Source organism: Panthera onca, chromosome A2, assembly GCF_046562875.1.
Source record: "Panthera onca isolate mPanOnc1 chromosome A2, mPanOnc1 haplotype 2, whole genome shotgun sequence".
In the NCBI taxonomy this organism is placed as follows: domain Eukaryota; kingdom Metazoa; phylum Chordata; class Mammalia; order Carnivora; family Felidae; genus Panthera; species Panthera onca.
Genome location: NC_138340.1, coordinates 16,990,903 through 17,013,463, shown reverse-complemented (window position 1 = coordinate 17,013,463; position 22,561 = coordinate 16,990,903). Strand labels below are relative to the sequence as shown.

At 41.1% G+C, this 22,561-nt stretch overlaps 1 protein-coding gene and 1 non-coding gene across 4 annotated transcripts in view; one reads left to right on the top strand and one right to left on the bottom strand.

The window, feature by feature from the left end:
• The first annotated feature begins 1,810 nt into the window (after positions 1-1,810).
• The window catches only part of SCAP (SREBF chaperone), a 73,345-nt gene continuing 52,594 nt past the window's right edge, over positions 1,811-22,561 (top strand). For 2 of the 3 annotated variants that reach the window (XM_060630897.3, XM_060630893.3), the window contains exon 1: positions 1,811-1,966. The gene's annotated coding sequence lies outside the window, so the exon portion shown is untranslated. Of the gene's footprint in view, positions 1,967-8,912; positions 8,935-22,561 lie in introns of those variants that run through there. The other variant, XM_060630894.3, reaches the window with a different exon arrangement.
• LOC132679943 (U6 spliceosomal RNA) lies at positions 10,595-10,696 on the bottom strand. The gene has a single exon (XR_009610427.1). It is a non-coding gene; the product is annotated as a U6 spliceosomal RNA (small nuclear RNA).

The following is a 22,561-nucleotide window of genomic DNA, read 5'->3' as shown; positions in this document are numbered from 1 at the left end:
TAGCTTCACCAAGAAAACTAAAAATAAACTGGATAGACTTTATTTTTGCCAAAAGGAATGAGACAGTGGAGAGAGAGAAGGAACAGCTGAAGGATAAGTGGGATCCCTCTTGCTCAAGGTTTTTGGGGGGCCAGAGGATGGCATTTCAAGGGCCAGATGTGTAGAGAGTGATGTGAGAATGGATGAGGGATGTAGGTAAGGCTCTCCACGCTGCTGCCCATTGTGGCCTCTAATTTATTTGTTTTTAAATTGTTTTTTATCATTTATTTTTGAGAGCATGAGGGGGGAGGGGCAGAGAGAGAGAGGGACAGATGATCTGAAGCCAGCTCTGCAGTGATAGCAGTGAGCCCATGTGGGGTTTGAATTCACGAAGTGTGAGATCATGCCCTGAGCCAAAGTCAGGTGCTCAACCAACTGAGCTACCCAGGTGCCCTCCTCTCTCTCTAATTTAAAAACAAGCAAGACGTGTGTTTCCCTACCCCTTTCCCCCTGGTCTCGGGCACTCATGGAAACAGTACCAGTAAGGGACCATCACGTAATAAAAAAAACACATAAAAATAAAACCAAAAACAAATTCTTCATAGAATAAAAATTCCCATCTAAAGCCAGAAACTAATCCTGAATACAGGGCAAAATCTTCAAGGTCACTTTGGGCCTAGGCCACTTGTCCTCACTATTGTTTAATTTCCCTGTGACAATAGTGTGGTGGGGCAGGGAGGGAGGCAAGCCTTAGGCGGCCTTGGAGAGGCGGTCCAGAGTCCAGTGGAAATGAATGGGCGTGAGGGAGGAGTATGACTCTTTGAAGAAGGCTTAGGAGGCGCTGGGGACTGGAGTCCCATCTTGCATTGTCCCATCCGCTCCTGAGGGCTGGATCAGGATCTGCCCCGGGGTGGGTGCGGCTGAGCTGAGCATGCCTAGGGCGGCAGGGTGGGGGCGGGGCCGACCCCTGGCACTCGAGGGCGAAGGGGGTGCGATCCAGGTCCCTGCGCGTGGGCCCCGGGCAGTCGCAGCGCGCAGCATCCCAGCATGGTCAGCGCTGGGCTGTGTCCCCAGCGCGGGCGAAGGCCCCTCCTGTTCCGCTTGTGTGAGACCCAGTAAGGAGCCCTACGTAAGGGCTTTCGGGACGCTCAGATGAATGCTCAGCTCAGCACCCGGCACATAGTAAAAAACTCAGTGGACGCAGATGTGCGGTTCCAACAAAGACACACAGTATGTGTAAAATGAATGGTTAAATGCCCCTCGGCGGATAGGAAAGCCCAGCACCCTAAACCCGCCCGCCACTCAATCATATCTGCCCACCACACATCAGCAGCACCCAGAGCCTTCCTTCTCTGTGGATGACTTTTCACAAAAATGAGATCGTACTGCACAGCTCATTTTGAACCATCTTTCAAGAACAGGTTTCAACATCAGTAAATATTCATAAAACTTATCCTTTAAAAAGGCTGTAGGGAAATCTGTTTTATGGACAGAAGTTATTCCAGCCATATGTATTTGTTGTGCATCTGCATGGTTGTTTTTAATTTATCGCTGTTCCAAACGGGGCCATAGGCATCTGGTGCACGTTCTTGATAAATTCTCTGGAAGGTGCTGTCTGTGAAAAGCCCTGGTGCAGTCCTCAGGGCCCTGCCCCATCTTCACGCCCCGCCCCGCCCCGCCCAGCCCAGGACCGCCGCTTCTCCTTCCCTCTGTGTGTTGTGGCGGGCGTCCGCCAGGGGGCAAGCGGGAGCCGCGGGCGGGGCTCGACTACGCATGTGCGCGCCTCTGGAGCACGTGCGGAGGGCGGTGAGGGCGGGAGGGGAAAGGTAGGAGGTGAGAGGTGAAGGGGCGGAGAGCTGCGCGGGCGCCAGGCGGCCGGCATAGAGAGGGCGGGCACCACGCACCGGACCACGGGCCGGGAGCGCGCACGCCGCGCCCCGCCCCCGCCGCCGCCGCCACCGCCGCCTGGGAGCTGCTGCCGCCACAGGTACCGCCGCGCGTGTCCCCACGGCGCCTGTCCACGGGCTCGGGCTCAGGCCTCCGGCCGCGCGGTCCCGGGAAGTCGGGGGTGCGGACCGCCGGGGGCACTGGTGCGCGGGCGTGGGCGCTGTCCAGCAGCCGTGCGGGCCGGGAGACCGCAGCCCGGAGAGGGGGGCCGGGCCGCCGCGTCCCCACCCCCACCCGGGCCGCGCCCCCGCCCGCGCGCCCGTGCCCCCACCCAGCCCCTGGTCCCGCGTGACCACTGCCGGGGGAGGGGGTCTCGCCGTTGCGGCCGGCCCCTGGCCCGCGGTCCCGGGAAGCCGCCGCTTCTAGAACCTGCTTTGGGGCTGTCTGGGTTTTCTAGAGTGCGGGGGAGAGCATGCTGTCTACTCCTGTCTCTTTTGGGCTCTCTGGTTTTGAGGCAACACGTAGCTTCTTTGCTGGGTTTTGCCTGGCTTCTAGTTTTATGTTTTGCCGAAGCCCAAACTTTGCTCAATCACGTTGCCTGTGTTTACCGTGTTGCTTCGTGTTTATTATTACCTTAGTATATCATACAGGATTATTTATAATGTCACGGTTGCAGGGAGCCTGGACCGTTTGAATCGCGGAAAGTTGTACAGGTGGAAATGCTGTTGGCCGGAGGGGGCGGCGGGTCCCTGTGGGGGTTCTGGGAGGAGTTCTCCTCGGTCTGGCTTCTGGCTATCCCACCTCTTAGGGTGACAGTCAGAGCTGCGTGATTACACTCTTTGGGGATTTTGTAATAATATTTGTGAAAAAGACCTACGAAAGGTTTACTTAATGATGTTAGATTTGTGTTTCTTTTATCCGACCAGATGTTTTGCGGAGTTTGGTTATATGGTGGCTTATTGGTGTGCTGCTGTCTCAGGATATCGTGCTAAGATTGAAGGCTAGGGTCAAGGATGTCTGGTTAGTGCCGAACACACCCTAGTGTTCCTGAATGCTGCTTAAATGATGAACTATTTCTTTCCTTTTTTTTTTACAGTGCCACATTTTAAGATAAAAATTTTTTGGAGTATGGTTGACTTGCAATGTTACATTATTTTCAGATGTACAACAGTGATTGAACTTCCTATGTTTTGCTCACCACAAGAGTAGTTGCCATCTGATCTGTATATTGTTTTTGAACATTTATTCATTTTTGAGACAGCGAGAGAGAGAGAGAGAGAGAGAGAGAGAGAGAGAACGTGGGGGGGGGGCGGGGGGGGAGAGGGAGGGAGACACAGAATCTAAAGCAGGCTCCAGGCTCTGAGCTGTCAGCACAGAGCCCAACGTAGGGCTCGAACTCACCAACTGCCAGATCATGACCTGAGCAGAAGTCAGACGCTTAACTGCCACCCAGGTGCCCCTGACCTGTATATTTCTAAGTGAATGTTAATATAGTTTTGGTTTTAAGGTGTTTTTACACATTTGGAGCATTCCCACTAGGCACATGATATAAAAAACAAAATATAAATGTATCTTAATATTCTTTTGGTCATAGATTGAAAGCATTACTTCTCATTTATTATGAACTAATTGGGTGTTTGAGAGCTCTCTCTCTCTCTCTCTCTCTGTCTCTCTCTTTTTTTTGCTGTTGTGCAAAAGCAGCATGTCTCCTGAGGTCCCCGTGTGCTTTATAATCATTCGTATCCCCCCCTCCCCCTCACCATCCCAGCAGTCTAGACTAGTTTACGGTTGTGGGGTGGATAAAAAGTCTACTCCTAGTGGGCAGAAAGACTATGAGTTGCCTGGGGTCATTATGAGTTGCCTGAGCAAGTAAACTGTCCAGTTGGGAAGCAAACCATGCCTGTGGGGTTCAGTACTCGTGCATTTATTAATGTTTGGCGGCAGACTTTAGAGATGCTTACTCTCTTAGTATCTAGCCATGCACATGGATGTGTCTTAAGGACCGTGGAATGACACTTAGGTTTCTGTGCTGTTTGTTTAACCTCACCATTGGTAGCCATTTGCTGTCTCCAGGGTTAGTTATATTGGCTCTGACGGGTACTTTGTATACGGTTTATGTCATCACTTCCATTTGAGCCGATGAGAAGGTTGCCTCTCGTAGAGAAAGTGGATTTCCAGGGTCACCCAGCTTGTAAGTGGTGGATCAGGCCTTCAGATCTGCCAGACCCTGCTACTTGAGCTACTTCCACTGTAACTTAACTTGCTGCCTTCCTGAGTTGGCTGATGAAACAAAGTCCAGGTGACGTGTTTTTTTTTTCCCCCTGCCTGAAGTAGTAATTTTGAGTGAAATATTTATTGAACGTGTGTACTGTCTAGATACTGTGTTAGGTGCTCTAATAATAGCTTATCTCACTTAATCATCGTAGTAACTGGGGGAGATGATACTGTTATCACCCCCTTTAATGATGAGTTTTACAGATGTTATCTGCCTGGCCCCGGGTCACCTGCTGAGTTAGAGGCAGAGCCCAGGCTCTGCAAACCTAGGCTTGCTTGATGACAGTCTGTACTTTCATGTTCTTCTTGCGCCTGCTGGCTTCACAGTCTCCTCCGTTGCCCGTTGGCAGGTGAGAGGTAGCAGAAGAAGGTGATGGGGTGAAGGGTAGAAGCCAGCATCACAGACCCAAGTCTCAGATGTGGAACTCAGCAGGAAGTAGACTGCATTTGACGGCCCTGCATTTGACAGCTTCCACTTGAGTGGTCAGGGGCACTGCTAGAGAACGCTTGCAGGGTTGCTGGCCCATACATGAGTTTTGCAGTGGAGTCCAAAGATGGGGAGTGCATGCATCAAAGGTGAACATGGGTCTCAGGGAAAAAAAAAACTGACTTTCGTGTTTATTTTAGCTTTAGTTAATTTTTATTAGGTTATTTTATAATGTACACTATATAGTAGTATATACATATAACATGTACTAGTATATATATATTGGGGTGTTTACTCAAATTCTTGTTGGGGTTTCATAATCAAAAACATTTGGAAACCTCTGATTTGATATTTAGCATTTGTATCAAATATGTAAGGTGTGCTAATCATTTGTTCCTGAGTTGGAAGTTTAATGAAGTTCAGTGTGATTCCACATAAAGAGGGAGAATGGTATTTCATATTAATAACCAATTATAAATTATTTTAAAAGTTGCAGTTACAATTTTGTGAAAGAGGATATGGTTATTTTAATGGTCTTTGTCTCAAATATAGCAGCAGTTTTAAGTTTGAAGCTATAGTGACTGAGCTAGCCCTTTAGAAATTAAAATTTTGTTGAATCTCTTCTATTTTAAACCTGTTAATGTCAGAAGTGAGACACTAAAACAATCAGTTAACGTAAATGTGGCAGTTGTAATAGTCGTAGCTGTTAAGCAACTTCAGAGTATTTGCAAATTTTAGATGATAGTTAGATATATTGAAATTCCAGATACGTTGATTCCTTACCGCTTTTTACAAACTAGATTTGATTTTCTTCAGGTCACTCCTCTGCAGTGATTGGTGCATTATATTAAAACAAGAAATTCCAGAATTCTAATTTAAAAAATATATTTAAGTTACTTCCAGCTTATTTCACAGTTGAATAGATTAGTGCATGTTTAGGAGTTCAGGTTAAAATAACAGAAAGGGGTTTGAGCAAAAACTGTATTTCTTTGGCTAGACAAGCTTTTTATTTATTTTTTTTTAAATCCAGGTGGGACATGATTCATACCAGCAGTTCTTACTTTAGTGTGAATCAGAATCACCTGGAGGGCTGGTTTTACCCTCACTTCACTACAGTCCCTGACTCTGTAGTTTACAGCTAGGCCTTGGAATTTGAATTTCAAACAAGTTACCAGGTGCTGCTGCTGGTCTAGGGAACTATACTTTGAGAGCTATGGCTCCATCAGTGCACCTAAAACCAGAGCATGATGCCAGTACTTACGTGTTTCACACTGAATCCCATCAGCGTTAGTCGTATACTATAGTTTTGCCAAGTACATAACTGGCTCTTGTTCTTAGCCAGTTTTCTCATTATTTTTAGATGATGTCATAATTCTCAATTCTCAGTTGAGAATTTCATTCTCATTATATTGCTATTTTTATTTTTTACTGCAATCCTATATTTCTAAATTTGTTGAGGGGTTAGAGATGTTTAAAAAATACAAGTTGTCTGTTGAAGAACAGTTAATAGGCAGGTGTGCATGTGCACAGGTTTTTTTTTCCTATAATTCCAGTGGCAGGCTTTATTCTTGCTCATTTTCTTGTTCTCGCGTGTTCTTTCTCTATAATGAGATCATACTGTCTTGTATCCATTTTTTGTTATTGCGTAAACATGATTTTATGTAAAACACTATTCTACAGCATTTATTTAAAAATTTTTTTTTATTTTTGAGACAGGGAGAGACAGAGCATGAACAGGGGAGGGTCAGAGAGGGAGACACAGAATCTGAAACAGGCTCCAGGCTCTGAGCTGTCAGCACAGAGCCCGATGCGGGGCTCGAACTCACGGACCGCGAGATCATGACCTGAGCCGAAGTCGGCCGCTCAACTGACTGAGCCACCCAGACGCCCCTATTCTACAGCATTTAAAACATTTTTTTAATGTTTATTTTTGAGAGAGAGTGCGTGCATGAGCAGGGGAGGGGCAGAGAGCAAGGGAGACACACAATCCGAAGCAGGCTCCAGGCTCCAAGCTGTCAGCACAGAGCTCAACGTAGGGCTCCAACTATAGAATGCGAGATCATGACCTGAGCTTAGGTCACACACGTAACCGACTGAGCCACCCAGGGACCCCCATTTTTGTTTTTTTAAAGTTAAAATTTCATTTATTTTTATGTTTCCCAGTAACTTTCAACTTTGAGCAGCTTGCTGTGTTTGGCTGTGGGTTGGGATTGCACCTTTCAGAAGACTGCACTATCACTCAAAGTCTCCAATCATGGTCCTCTTCAACAATCTTTAGTAGCTCCCTGCTCTCATGATCTTCCCCAAAATGACGTACCCAACTCTTCTTCTCTCTACCAGCTCATGTAGATGCCGCCTCATCTCCATGGGGTGATTAGGTCCTTTCTTTCAGGCCTGACCTCTGGTTGGATGTGGACATCCATTTTGATTTGTCATCCCTGCACCAGTAACTGTTGGAAACATCAAGACCTGCCTTTAGCAAACAACAGAGAATGTTGCATCTCATATTCCTGTCAGGGAGGATAATCTTGAATTTTTCACTTCCCAAATACCATCCCAAGCACAACTGTGAGAAAACATTCGTGAGACTGTGCTGGAAGGTGTTTCAATGCACATGTTCTGGGCAGTGTTTTGTCTTTGAGTGAAGCCAGATCATTAGGAGGCAACATAATTTTGGCCCCTCCTCCAATTGTTTTTTAGTAAACTGACTTTGCATGGTCCCATCAGCTTGCATGGAGATCTGTGTGAGAAGTCCCTAAGAAAATCTCTGAGGCCTACTGGAATTTCCTTGAGGTTTAATGCTTGGAGTGACTGTGCCTCTTCGAAGCCACTGTTTTGATTTTGTCTAAAGTATAGTGTGAACTAAGTCAGTAATGGTTCCCTCTTTGCATTGGCTATTTGGGAGTTCAGAGTCTGATTTGTACTCAGAGTTCTATGGTTTGTATTTTCTATATTAAGGTTACTTTTGGCTTATGATGTTCTTTTTAATGTCTAGTTATTTTGCTCTTTTAGATTATACCATAACATATATAACACATTTGGGGCACCTGGGTGGCTCAATCAGTTGAGTGTCCAAATTTGGCTCAGGCCATGATCTCACAGTTTGTGAGTTCTAGCCCCGCGTCGGGCTCTGTGCTGACGGCTGGGAGCCTGGAGCCTGCTTCAGATTCTGTGTCTCCCTCTCTCTCCCTGCCTCTCCCTTGCTCATGCTCTGTCTTTGTCTGTCTCTTGAAAATAAACGTTAAAACAAAAAGTCTCCCTGCATTAAAAAAATATATATATGTATATATATAGACACACACACACACACATACATATATATAAAACACATTTCATCCCTATTCTAAACATTACTGTAACTATATTGTAACCAAATCTCTGTTCCCCTCCTATTTCCTTTCCTTCTAATACACTTAATCCCTCCTAGCCCTGTCTTCCCCCCCCCCCACCCCCTCCTGTGTGCTCCTTCTTTTTTGTTTAATTTTTTTTATTGTGGTAAATATATATAATATAAAACTTGTCATCTTAATCATTTTAAGTGTACAGTTCAGTGGTTTGAATAAATTCATAATGTGCAACCATTAATACCGTTCATCTCCCATTTCTCTTTATCTTGGAAAACCAAGACTCTATACCATTGAACAGCTTCCCATTCCCTTCTTCCCCAGGCCCCTGGCAACCACCATTCTACTTTCTGATTTTGTCTACTCTAAGTACATCATATAAATGGAATCATACAGTATTTGTCTTTTTGTGACTGGCCTATTTCATTTATTATGATGTCCTCGTGATTCATCCATGTTGTAGCATGTGTTAAAATGGAATTTATATATCACATTTTATTTACCCATATATCCAGTGATGGATATTTGGGTTGTTTGTACCTTTTGTATATTGTGAATAATGCTGTTATGGATATGGGTGTACAAATATTCAAGTTCCTGTTTTCTGTTTTGGGTATATACATAAATGGAATTGCTGGATCATATAGTAATTCTTTGATTAATTTTTTAAGGAACCATCATACAGTTTTCCACAGTGGCTGTACCATTTTACATTATCACTAGCAATGAACAAGGTTTCCAGTTTCTCCACATCCTTGCCAGCACTTGTTATTTTCTGGGGTTTTGTTTTGTTTTGATGGTAGCCATCCTAGTGGACGTGAGATGATATCTCATTGTAGTTTTGATTTGCATTTCCTTAATGGTTAGTGATGTTGAGCATCTTTTTATGTGCTTATTAGCCATTGGTGTATCTTCTGTAGAGAAATGTTTATTCAAGTCCTTTGCCCAGTTTTATATCAGATTGTGTGTTTTTTTGTTGTTTTAGGAGTTCTCTGTGTATGCTGGATAGTAATCCCTTACCAGGTACTTGATTTGTAAATATTTTCTCCCATTCTTTGTGCTGCCTTTTCACTCTGTTGCTGGTGTATTTTGATGCACACAATTTTAACATTGTTAAGAAGTCCAATCTGTTTTTTTCTTTTGCCTGTGTCCTTAGTGTCATATCCAAGAAATCATTGCCAAGTCCAATGTTGTGAAGCTTTTGCCATTTTTTTTTTTTTTTTAAGTTATCTTACACCCAACATGGGGCTTGAACTCATGACTGTAAGGTTAACTGAGCCAGCCAGGTGCCCCTTGCCCTAGGTTTTCTTATAAGAATTTTATAAGGATGCCTGGGTGGCTCAGTTGGTTGAGTGTCCAACTCTTGATTTTGGCTCAGGTCATGATCTCATGGTTGTGGGATTGTGTGCGTGGGGTTTTCTCTCTCTCTCTCTCTCTCTCTCTCTCTAAATAATAAATAAAGCATAAAGAAAAGAATTTTATAGTTTTAGGCCTTAAGCTTAAGTCTTTTAACCCTTTTTTTTAAGTTTATTTTTTTTAGTAATCTCTACCCAATGTGGAGCTCAAACTCACAACCCCCAGATCAAGAGTCGCATGCTCTTCCAACTAAGCTAGCCAGTTGGAAGGTCTTTGAACCTTGCATATTCATTCTTGCTAAATTTTGTAAGGGGATAAATTCTAAAAAGGTTTCGCACATTACAAAGACTTCCTTGTTTATTAATGTTTATTATGGTAAAATTCAAATATATACAAAAGCAGAGAGCAGTGAGCTTTTGTGTGCCTAATATTCAGTTATATCTGTTATTTACTAATTAACTCAGGGCAGTCTTGCTTCATCTGTATCTTTCAGTCTTCCTCTTTTTATATTTTCATTTTTTCTTTCTAAATTGTTTTATTTTTAACTTTTTAATTTTAATTTTTTTTACATTTAAAAAAATGTTTATTTTTTTTTTACTTTGAGAGAGAGCATACATGCGTGCAAGCAAGGGAGCAGAGAGAGAATCCCAAGCAGGCTCCACACTCAGCACGGAACCCAACATGGGGCTTGATCTCATAACCATGAGATCATGACCTGAGTCAAAAATCAAGAGTTGGATGCTTAACCAACTGAACCACCCAGGCACCCCTTTTCTAAATTATTTGATGAGTTTTTTTTTTATTGTGATAAAATATACATAACATAAAATTTATCATTTTAACCATTAAATTTTTTTTAATGTTTATTTTTGAGAGAGAAAGACAGACTGTGAACAGGGAAGGGGCAGAGAGAGAGGGAGAGACAGAATCCGAAGCAGGCTCCAGGCTCTGAGCTGTCAGCACAGAGCCTGACATGGGGCTTGAACTCGTGAACCATGAGATCGTGACCTGAGCCAAAGTTGGACACTTAACAGACTGAGCCACCCAGGCACCCCTAACCATTTTTTTTGTTTGTTTGTTTTTTTTTTTTTTTTATTTTTTTTTTTTCAACATTTTTTATTTATTTTTGGGACAGAGAGAGACAGAGCATGAACGGGGGAGGGGCAGAGAGAGAGGGAGACACAGAATCGGAAACAGGCTCCAGGCTCCGAGCCATCAGCCCAGAGCCTGACGCGGGGCTCGAACTCACGGACCGCGAGATCATGACCTGGCTGAAGTCGGACGCTTAACCGACTGCGCCACCCAGGCGCCCCTTTTTTGTTTGTTTTAATACATGGAATGCTTCATAAATTTGTGTGTCATCCTTGCACAGGGCTATGCTGATCTTCTCTGTCATTTCAGTATTACCATATGTTACTGCTGAAGCACCATTTTAACCATTTTTAAGTGTACCTTTCAGTGGCATCAGATATATTCACAGTATTGTACAACCATCACCACTGTCCATTTCCAGAACTTTTTCATCATTCCAAACACAAACTCTGTACTCATTAAACAACTTCCCATTCTTCCCTCCTCCTACCCCTGGCAACCACTATTCTCCTTTCTGTTTCTATGAATTTGCCTATTCTAAGTTCCTCGTATAAGTGGAATCATACTGTGTTTGTCCTTTTATATGTGGCTTATTTCACTTAACATAGTGAACATTGTTCATCCATGTTGTATCATGTGTCAGAATTTCATTTTCTTTTCATTCCTTTTGGAATATTTTCCAAATATTCTCTTGTATGTATATCCACATTTTATTTATCTCTTTATCTGTTGGCAGACATTTGGGCTGTTTGTCCCTTTGCCTATTGTGAATAATGCTGCTATAAACGTGACTGTACAGATATCTGTTCAAATCCCTACTTTCAGTTCTTTGGATATATACCCAGGGGAGGAATTGCTGGAACATATGGTAATTCTGTATTTAACTTTTTGAGGAACTGCTAGATTGTTTTCCACAGTGGCTGCCCCATTTTACTTTGTACCAGTAACTTACAAGGGTTCCCAGTTGCTCCACATCCTTGGCAACGTTACTTTCCATTTTTATTTGTTTTTGTTTATTATTTTTAAAGATGTTTAAATGTTGACTTATTTTTGAGAGAGAGGGAGAGACAGAGGGAGAGGGCATGCGTGCAGAGCGGGGGCAGATAGACAGGGGGAGAAAGAATCCCAAGCAAGCTCTGCACTGTCAGCACAGAGCCTGACATGGGACTTGAACCCATGAACCGCCAGATCATGACCTGAGCCGAGATCAGGAGTCGGACATTTAACTGACTGAGCCACCCAGGTGCCCCTGTTTTTATTTTTTAATAATAGCTATGCTTGTGGATGTGAAGTGATATCTCATTATGGTTTTTGTTTTTAATTTTTTTTTCTCATTTTTTTGGAGACAGAGACAGAGTGCGAGTGGGGGAGGGGCAGAGAGAGGAAGACACAGAATCTGAAGCAGGCTCCAGGCTCTGAGCTAGCAACACAGAGCCCGACGTGGGGCTTGAACCCATGAACCGCGAGATCATGACCTGAACTGAAGTCGGACACTTAAGTGACTGAGCCACTCAGGCACCCCACTGTCATTATGGTTTTAATTTGCATTCCCTAATGATTAGTGGTGTTGGGCATCTTTTCATGTGCCTCTTGGCCATTAGTATATCTTCCCTAGAGAAATGTCTATTCAAGTCCTTTTCCCATTTTTGAATAGGCTTTTTTGGTTTTTTGTTGCCAAGTTATAAAAGTTTTTTTATGTGTTCTAGATATTAAGTCCCTATCAGGTATGATTACTTTTTCCCACTCTGTGGGTTGTCTTTTCACTCAATAGCTTCCTTTGATGCACAAAAATTCAGTTTTTGAGGTCCAGTTTTTTTTTCTGCCTGTGCTTTTGGTGTCATATTCAAGAAATTTTTGTCAAATCCAGTATTCTGAAGCTTTTACTCTACTTTCTTTTAAGAGTTTTATAGTTTTAGCTCTTTGTTTAGGTCTTTGATGAATTTTGAATTTTTATATGTGATGTAATGGTCCCATCTAACTATTTTGCATAGTGGCTGTCCAGTTTTCCCAGCACCGTTTTTTGAAAATGGCTGTGTCAAGGAGAAGAGCTCCAGGTGAACTTCATCTCAAGCTCTCTCTCACAGTGCTTTTGCAGATTTATGTTGGGAATGAAACCATTTTCTGTGTAGCGTTTATATTAAAAGCTTTTGTGACAGTAACGAAAAAGAGTCTCTTCACACTCTCACTTTAGGGTAAGCTATCAAGAACCGTGGTGCCCTCCATCAGGCCACACTTCTGTCAGGAAACCAGGCAAGGGGCCTCTGTCCTGTGTGGATATATATGGCTGTGCTTGCCCACGGTTAGCTGGGAGCAGGCGGCTGGTCCTCGCCATGCTCCTGCCAGCACCTGCTGGGACTGAGACTGAGGGCACCCTCCCCCTCAGCCAGAAGTCTTATGAAATGACTGGGCTGTCCCATTGGGTTCCTGGGTTGCTTCTAGGTTTAAAACAAATTCTTTGCCCACATTCTTAGCAGGGGTCAGTTCAGTCCCTTTGTTAGTCCTTCCTGACCAGGTCAGAAGGGAATAAGAATGTGGTAGCTGGCACTGTGGAAGAAAATCTGTAATATATTTGTTGTTGTCCAGTTGTGAAGAGAGTCGGCATCATGTACGTGGTTACTTGTGATGACCATCACAACCAGTTAATATAATTTGGTCTTCCCTTCGATCTGGGTATTGCTGTGCCATCCTAACAATTACTCTAAATGTGGCAGTAATCATCCTCTTGAATATATATGTATTTTCAGGCTTCAAGTTCTCTGAAATCAGCTTTCATTCATGAAGTGAAACTCCTCTCTCTGTTCATTTACTTTTAACTTGGTCTGCTGAGAATTCTCTGGATTGTTTGGCTAATTTTGATGCTTTCAGAAGCAGAATTTCCTGTCCTTATCATTGGGCCGCCTTGCAAAACAACTTTCAGAAAAATCTTCTTTCCCCCAAGGATGAATTGTTTGCACCAGTGGACTAGTTTAGCACAGTGAACAGACTTGCAGTGACTTTCCGCTCGGCACCAAATGAGATGCTGGGTACTCTAGGGAACACAAAGGCGATTCAGCTGTGACCTTCTTCCCAAAGGGACCATAATCAATCAGAGGAGGCTCAGAGAGTCAGAACGAACACAGGCATGGGGGAAATACACAGTGACAGAAATTCAGGGAAGACTGCTGCTTCCACAGGGAAGCATTGTTCATTATTTTTAATTTTAGCTTTTCAGTGCAGTAATACATTCACATGGCACAAAATTCAAAAGGAACAACAGAGTATACACAGGGAAGTTTCCCTTCCATCTTGCACTGGCCACCGCATCCTCTCCCTAGAGGCAGCCAGTGTTACCAGTTCTCCAGTATCTGTGCAGGGGTGTTCTTTGCATAATACAGGCAGATACACAGAGAGTTCTTTGCTTTTACATGAAAGTAGCCCACTATATCCCTTGCTTTTTTCTCTCTCTGTTTGTGATAGTTCATTATCGATACATAAGAACTTTCTCATTGTCTTTCACAACTGGATAATTTTCCATTGTCAGGATATACCTTTATTTAGCCAGAGCTCTGTTGATGGACATGTAAGGTGTTGTCAATTTTGCTAGTGCAGAAACACTTCTGTAGGCATCATTTGATGCGTGGCCAAGTGCATCTGTCTGGTCACTTAGCAGAGGCAGGATTGCTGGGTTGATGAGTATGTGCTTTTGCAATTTTAATAGCTCTTCGCAGATAAACCTTCATAGAGGCTGTGTCCAGTATGCTCCTCAGCTGTGTGTGGCGGTGGCCTCACCGGCACTGTGATAGCACAGTTTGATCTTTGCCAGTTTGATAGGTGAAAAAATTATTCCTCTGTATGTTTTTTCTTCCAAGCTTAGTTCAACCTATAGAAAAGTTAAAAGAGTAGTAGAGTGAACACTCCTATCAGGTGTAGTTTTAATTTGTATCTCTCCTGTTGCTATAAGGTTGAAGGACTGTTTTCCATTTTCTTTTCTGTGAATAAGTTGTTCATATCCTTTGCCCATATTTCTATTGGGCTTTGGTGTATTTATTATTTTTTAAAATTTATTTAGAGAGAGAACATGAGTGGGGGAAGGGCAGAGAGAGAGGGAGAGAGAATCCCAAGCAGGCTTCATACTGTCAGTGCGGAGCCTGATGTGGGGCTTGAACTCACAAACCGTGAGATGGTGACCTGAGCCAAAACTGAGTCAGACACTTAACTGACTGAGCCACCCAGGCACCCTGGGCTTTGTTTTTTTTTTTTTTTTTTTTTAACGTTTTTTATTTATTTTTGAGACAGAGAGACAGAGCATGAATGGGGGAGGGTCAGAGAGAGAGGGAGACACAGAATCTGAAACAGGCCCCAGGCTCTGAGCTGTCAGCACAGAGCCCGACGCGGGGCTCGAACTCACAGACTGTGAGATCATGACCCGAGGTGAAGTCGGACGCTCAACCGACTGAGCCACCCAGGCGCCCCTGGGCTTTGGTGTTTTTAAAATTAATTTTGTAAAAATTTTTTGTATATGAAGGAACTTAGCACCTTGCTAATGATATAACTTGCAGTTATATTTTTCCAGATTGTTATTTATCTTTTTATTTAGAATGATTTTGTCATGAAAAAAATTTTAATTTAAATTCATGTTAGTTAACATACAGTGTAGTCTTGGCTTCAGGAGTAGAACCCAGCAATTCATCTCTTACATATGACATCTAGTGCTCATCCTGAAAAGTGCCCTTCTTAATGCCCATCACCCATTTAACCCATCCCACGACCCACCTCTCCTCCAGCAACTCTGTTCTCTGTATTTAAGAGTCTTTTATGGTTTGCCGCCTCCTCTATTTTGATCTTATTTTTTTTCTTCCCTTCCCCTATGTTATCTGTCGAGTTTCTCAAATTCCACATATGAGTGAAATCATATGATACCTGTCTTTCTCTGACTGACTTATTTCACATGGCATGAATACCCTCTAGTTCTTAATTAGGTCCTACTCATTGAACTTTTAAGGCTTCTTGGTTCTCTATCATACCTAGAAAGATCTTCCCTAGTAGAAGAGTATGAAAAATTATCCTGTGGTTCCTTAAAGTACTTTTAGAATTTCATTATTTACCTTTAAATCTCTTATCCATTTGGAATTTATTTTGGTGAAAAGTGTGGGTCCAACTTAATTTTTTCCCAAATGGCCACCCATTTGTTGCAATGCCTTGTATTAAACAGGTCATCTTTCTTGCACTTGTTCAAATATCCTTTACTATATGTGATATACTTTGCCACATATCATATACATTTGGGTGTATTTCTGGACTTTCAATTCTGTACGTCAATCTGTGTATTTATGTTTTAGTACACATTTTAATTTTAGCTTTAGAGCATGTTTTGATATTTGGTAAAGTGAATTCTCATTCATTACCTTTAATTTTCAGAATTTTCTTGGCTATGTTTTACTATATGAACTTTAAGGTAAATTTGCCTGTTTCAAAAAAATCCTTTTTGTTTTTATTGGTACGGTGTTACATTTTTAGGTTAATGTAGGAAGAATGACATTTAGGTGATGAGTCTTTCCCACTGAGAAGATTGTATGCCTTTCTCTTTGCTCAAGCCTTCTTCTGTGTCCCTCAGAGTTTGAGAGATTTCTTGGCATTTCTTGTTAAGTTTATTATCAGGTCTTTTTCTTTGTTTTTGGTGGTATTGAAGCATTTTATCTTCTACCTTCTTGTTGATGGTGTATGTGAAGGCATTATTTTCTGTGTATTAATTTTCACCACCTTACCTGATTACAAAACTATAAAGGTTTTTAGTTGACTCTCTAGGTATATAATAATATCATCTGCAAATAATGGTCATTTTACTTTTTCTTTTACATTTACATTCCTGTGTTTTCTTTCAATCACCTAATTGTGACAGCTCGTACCTCTACAACAGTAGTAAAAGGGATAGGCTTGTTTGGCCTTTGACTTTGATGGAAATTATTCTAATGTGTTCTCATTGGACTTGATTTTACCTTTGGGGTTGAAAAGGATATAAATATGTAGCTGAAGTTTGTATCTTTGTGTGTGTGTGTGTGTGTGTGTACAATGTGAATGACAGGATTTGTTTCTTATGGCTGGATAATATTTCATTGTATATATGTACAACATCATCTTTATCCACTTCTCTGTTCACATTTAGGTTGTTTCCATATCTTGACTCTTGTGAATACTGTTGTACTGAACATGGAGATGCAGATAGCTCTTTAAGATAATGATTTTGTTTCCTTTGGATATACCCAGAAGTAGGATTGTTAGATTATAAGATAGTTTTTTTTTTTTTTTTTAATTTTTGTGGAACTTTCATACTGTTTTGCTTAATGACTATACCAGTTTACATTTCCACCAACAGTGTACAAGGATTCCCTTTTCTCCACATCTTTCCCAACATGTTATCTATGTCTTTTTAAATAAAAGCCATCCTAACAGGTGTGAGGTTATAACTTGTGGTTTTGATTTGCATTTCCCTGATGATTAGGGATGTTGAGCACCTTTCCATGTACCTGTTGGCCATTTGTATGTTTTTTAAAAATCTGTTCGCAAATTATTAGAGCTACAGTTACTAATAGTTTTGTCTTTTAACTTAAAACAATTTTTTTAATGTTTATTTTTGAGAGAGAGAGTGCAGATGGGGGAGGGGCAGAAAGAGAGGGAGACAGAATCTGAAGCAGGCTATCAGCACAGAGCCCGACAGGAGGCTCGAACTCAAGAGCTGTGAGATCATGACCTGAGCTGAAGTTGGAAGACTAACCGACTGAGCCACCCAGGCACCCCTTAACTTTTATATTAGAGTTAAGTGATTAGCAAACCACCATATTCTGAATTTGATGGTATACTTGCCTTTACCCGGGGTATGTTTTCCTTTTCCTGGTTAGTATCCTTTCATATTGGCTGAAGAACTGCTTTGAGCATTGCTTGTAAGTCAGGTCTAATGGTGATGAATTCTCTGAACTTTTGTTTATCCATGAAAATCTTTATCTCTCCTTCATTGCTTTTTTTTTTTTTAATTTTTAAATTTTTATTTACTTTTGTGATAGAGACAGAGTGAGAGTTGGGGAGGGGCAGAGAGAGAGGGAGGCACAGAATCTGAAGCAGGCTCCTGCCTCTGAGCTGTCAGCACAGAGCTGGATGTAGGACTCGAATTCACGGACAGTGAGATCCGTGACGTGAGCTGAAGTCAGACGCTTAACCGACTGAGCCACCCAGGTACCCCTTTCCTTCATTTATGAAAGACACCTTTGTTGGATATTCTTGGTTGGCAGTTTTTCCTTACGATACTTTGTGGTTTTTTGTTTGTTTGTCCTAAATCTTTATCTGAATCACCCAGTACTCATCACAAGTGCACTTCTTAATCCCCATTACTTATTTCACTCTTCTCCTCATCCCTCCTCTCTATAGTTAAGAGTCTGTTTCTTGGTTTGTCTCTTTTTCCCTTTTGCTAGTTTGTTTTGTTTCTTAAATTCCACATATGAGTGAAATCATATGGTTCTCTGACTTATTTCACTTAGCATTATACTCTCTGGCTCTGTCCATGTTATTGCAAATGGTAAGATTTCATTCTTTTTTTTTTTTTTTTTTATGGCTGAATATTCCATTGTGTATATATACCATATCTTTATGTGTTCATCTGTCGATGGGCACTTAGCTACTTCCATATCTTGGTTATTCTAAATAATGCTGCTGTAAACATAGGGGTGCATATATCTCTTTGAATTCGTGTTTTTGTATTTGTTGAGTAAATACACAGTAGTGAAATTGCTGGATTGTAGGGTAGTTCTATTTTTAATTTTTTGAGGAACCTCCGTACTCTTTTCCACAGTGGCTGCACCAGCTTGCATTCCCACCAACACTGCAAGAGGGTTTCTTTTTCTCCATATCCTTGCCAAAATCTGTTGTTTCTTGTGTTTTTGATTTTAGCCATTCTGACAGGTGTGAGATGATATCTCATTGTAGTTTTGATTTGCATTTCCCTGATAAGTGACAATGAGCATTTTTTTTATGTTGGCCTGTTGGTCTGTTGGCCATCTGAATGTCTTCTTTGGAGAAGTGTCGCTTCATGTCTTCTGCCCATTTTTAAATTGGATTAGTTTTTTGGGTGTTGGGTTTTATAAGTTCTTAATATATTTTGGATACTAACCCTTTAGCAGATAGGTCATTTGCAAATGTCTTCTCCCATCCTGTAGGTTGCCTTTTAGTTTTGTTGATTGTTTCCTTTGCTGTGCAGAAGCTTTTTATTTTGATGTCCCAATAGTTTAGTTTTGCTTTTGCTTCCCTTGCCCCAGGGGACATATCTTAAAAAAAAAAAAAAAAAAAAGCTGCTAAAGCTGATATCAGATTAATTACTGCCTGTGCTCTTTTGTAGGATTAAAAAAAAATTAATGTTAATTTATTTTTGAGACAGCATGAGTGGGGGAGGGGCAGAAAGAGAGGGAGGCACAGAATCTGAAGCAGGCTTCCAGGCTCTGAGCTGTCAGCCCAGAGCCTGATGTGGGACTCGAACTCACAGACTGCAAGATCATGACCTGAGCCAAAGTCAGATGCTTAACCAACTGAGCCACCCAGGCACCCCTCTTCTGTATGATTTTTATGGTTTCAGACCTCACATGTAGGTTTTTCATCCATTTTGAATTTATTTTTGTGTGTGGTGGAAGAAAATGGTCCAGTTTCATTCTTCCACATGTTGCTATCCAGTTTTCCCAACACCATTTGTTGAAGAGACCTTTTTCCCATTGCATGTTCTTTCCTGCTTTGTCAAAGATTAATTGACAATATACTTACGGGTTTATTTCTAGATTTTTTATTTTGTTCCATTGATCTATGTGCCTATTTTTGTGCCAGTACTTTGTGATTACTACAGCTTGGTAATGTAACTTTAAGTCTGGAATTATGATGCCTCTAGCTTTGCTTTTCTTTTTCAAGATTGCTTTGGCTATTCAGGGTCTTTTGTGGTTCCATACAAATTTTAGGATTGTTTGTTCTAGTTTTGTGAAAATTTCTGTTGGTATTTTGATAGAGAGTACATTAAATGTGTAGATTGCTTTGGGTAGTATAGACATTTTAACAATATTTGTTCTTCCAGTCTATGAGCATGGAATTTTTTTTCATTTCTTTGTGTCATTTTGGATTTCCTTCATCGGTGGTTACAGTTTTCAGAGTGATAGGTTTTTCACCTCTTTGATTAGGTTTATTCCTAGGTATCTTCTTATTTGGGGTGCAGTTGTAAATGGGATTATTTTTTAAATTTAATTTATTTTTTAAACTACATCCAAATTAGTTAGCATATAGTGCAACAATGATTTCAGGAGTAGATTTCTTAATGCCCCTTACCCATTTAGCCCATCCCCCCTCCCACAACCCCTCCAGTAACCCTCTGTTTGTTCTCCATATTTAAGAGTCTCTTATGTTTTTGTCCCCCTCCCTGTTTTTATATTATTTTTTGCTTCCCTTCCCTTATGTTTATCTGTTTTGTATCTTAAAGTCCTCATGAGTGAAGTCATATGCTATTTGTCTTTCTCTGATTCACTTAGCATAATACCCTCTAGTTCCATCCACATAGTTGTAAATGGCAAGATTTCATTCTTTTTGATTGCTAAGCAATACTCCATTGTATATATATATACCACATCTTCTTTACGCACTTATCCATCAGTGGGCATTTGGGCTCTTTCCATACTTTGGCTATTGTTGATAGTGCTGCTATAAACATGGGGGTGCATGTGCCCCTTTGAAATAGCACACTTGTATCCCTTGGATAAATGCCTACTAGTGCAATTGCTGGGTCATAGGGTAGTTCTATTTTTGGTTTTTTGAGGAACCTCCATCCTATTTTCTAGGGTGGCTGCACCAGTTTGCATTCCCACCAGCAGTGCAAAAGAGATCCTTTCTCTCCACATCCTTGCCAACATCTGTTGTTCCCTGAGTTGTTAATGTTAGCCATTCTGACAGTTGTGAGGCGGTATCTCATTGTGCTTTTGATTTGTATTTCCCTGATGATGAGTGATGTGGAGCATTTTTTCATGTGTCAGTTGGCCATCTGGATGTCTTCTTTGGAGAAGTGTCTATTCATGTCTTTTGCCCATTTCTTTATTCTGTTTTTTGGGTGTTGAGTTGGTAAGTTCTTTATAGATTTTGGATACTAACCTTTTATCTGATATGTCCTTTGCAAATATCTTCTCCCATTCTCTCAGTTGCCTTTTAGTTTTGCTGATTGTTTCCTAAGCTGTGGAGAAGCTTTTTATTTTGATGAGGTCCCAATAGTTCATCTTGCTTTTGTTTTCCTTGCCTCTGGAGACGTGTTGAATAAGAAGTTGCTGTGGCCAAGGTCAAAGAGGTTTTTGCCTGCTTTCTCCTCGAGGATTTTGATGGCTTCCTGTCTTACATTTAGGTCTTTCATCCATTTTGAGTTTATATTTCTCATGGTGTAAGAAAGTGGTCCAAGTTCATTTTTCTGCATGTCGCTGTCGAGTTTTCCCAGCACCATTTGCTGAAGAGACTGTCTTTATTCCATTGGATATGCTTTCCTGCTTTGTCAAAGATTAGTTGGCCATATATTTGTGGGTCCATCTCTGGGTTCTCTAGTCTGTTCCATTGATCTGAGTGTCTGTTTGTGTGCCGGTGCCATACTGTCTTGATGATTATAGCTTTGTAATACAGCTGGAAGTCTGATAAATGGGATTTTCTTAATTTCTTTTTCTGCTACTTCATTACTGATGTATAGAAATGCGACAGATTTCTGTATATTGAATTTGTATTCTGCAGCTCTACTGAATTCATTTATGAGTTCTAGCAGTTTTGGGGTGGAGTCTTTTGGGTTTTCTACATATAGTATCATGTTATCTGCAACTAGTAAAAGTTTGACTTCTTCCTTGCTGATTTGGATGCTTTTTATTTCTTTTTGCTGTCTGATTGCTGTGACTAGGAATTTCAGTACTATGTTTAATAAAAATGGTGAGAGTGGACATCCTTGTGTTGTTCCTGACCTTAGGGGAAAGGCTGTCAGTTTTTCCCCATTGAGAATGATATTAGCTGTGAGTTTTTCACACATGGCTTCATAAAAACAACATGTTTTTATGTTGAGGTATGTTCCCTCTAAACCTACTTTGTTGAGGGATTTTATCTTGAATGGATGTTGTACCTTGTCAGATGCTTTTCCTGCATCGATTGAAGTGATCATATGGTTCTTATATCTTTCTGTTATTGATGTGATATATTACATTGATTGATTTGGGAATATTGGACCACCCTTGCAACTCAGGAATAAATTCCACTTGATCGTGGTGAATGATTTTTTTTCTTTTAAGTTTGTTTATTTATTTTGAGAGAGAGTGCTAGTTGGGAAGGAGCAGAGAGAGGGAGGGAGAGAGAATCCCAAGTAGACTCCACGCTGCCAGTGCAGAGCCTGGTGCGGGGCTTGGACTCACGAAACCACAAGATTGTGACCTGAGCCGAAACCAAGAGTTGGACACTTAACCAACTGAGCCACCCAGATGCCCTTGAATGATTTTTTAAATGTATTTTTGGATTTGGTTTGCTATTATTTTGTTGAGGATTTTTGCATCAGTGTTCGTCAGGGATATTGGCCTGTAGTTCTACTTTTTTTTTGTGGTGTCTTTATCTGGTTTTGATATCAGGGTAATGCTGGCCTCGTGGAATAAGTTTGCAAGTTTTTCTTCCCTCTTCTGTTTTTTGGAATAGTTTGAGAAGAATAGGTATTAACTCTTCTTTCAGTGTTTGGTAGAATTCACCTGTGAGGCAGTCTGGGCCTAGATTTTTTTTTTATGAGTTTTTGGATTACTAATTCAATTTCTTTGCTGGTAATTAGTTCAAATATTCTTTTTCTTCCCGTTTCAGTTTTGGTAGGTTCTATGTTTCTAATAATTTACCCATTTTTTCTAGCTTGTCTGATTCGTTGTTATGTAATTTTTCATAATATTCTCTTTTCTGTGGTATTTGTTATTCTCCTGTCTCATTTGTGATTTTATGTATTTGGGTCCTTTTTTTTCCCTTGATAAGTCTGGCTAGAAGTTTATCAGTTTTATTGATTTTTTTTTTCCCCCCTAGAGAACCAGTTCCTGGTTTCATTGATCTATTGTTTTTTAAATTTCTGTATCATTTATTCCTCTTTTTTTAAATTAAAAAAGTTTTTTTTAATGTTTGTTTATTTTTGAGAGAGAAACAGAGTGTGAGCGGGGAAGGGGCAGAA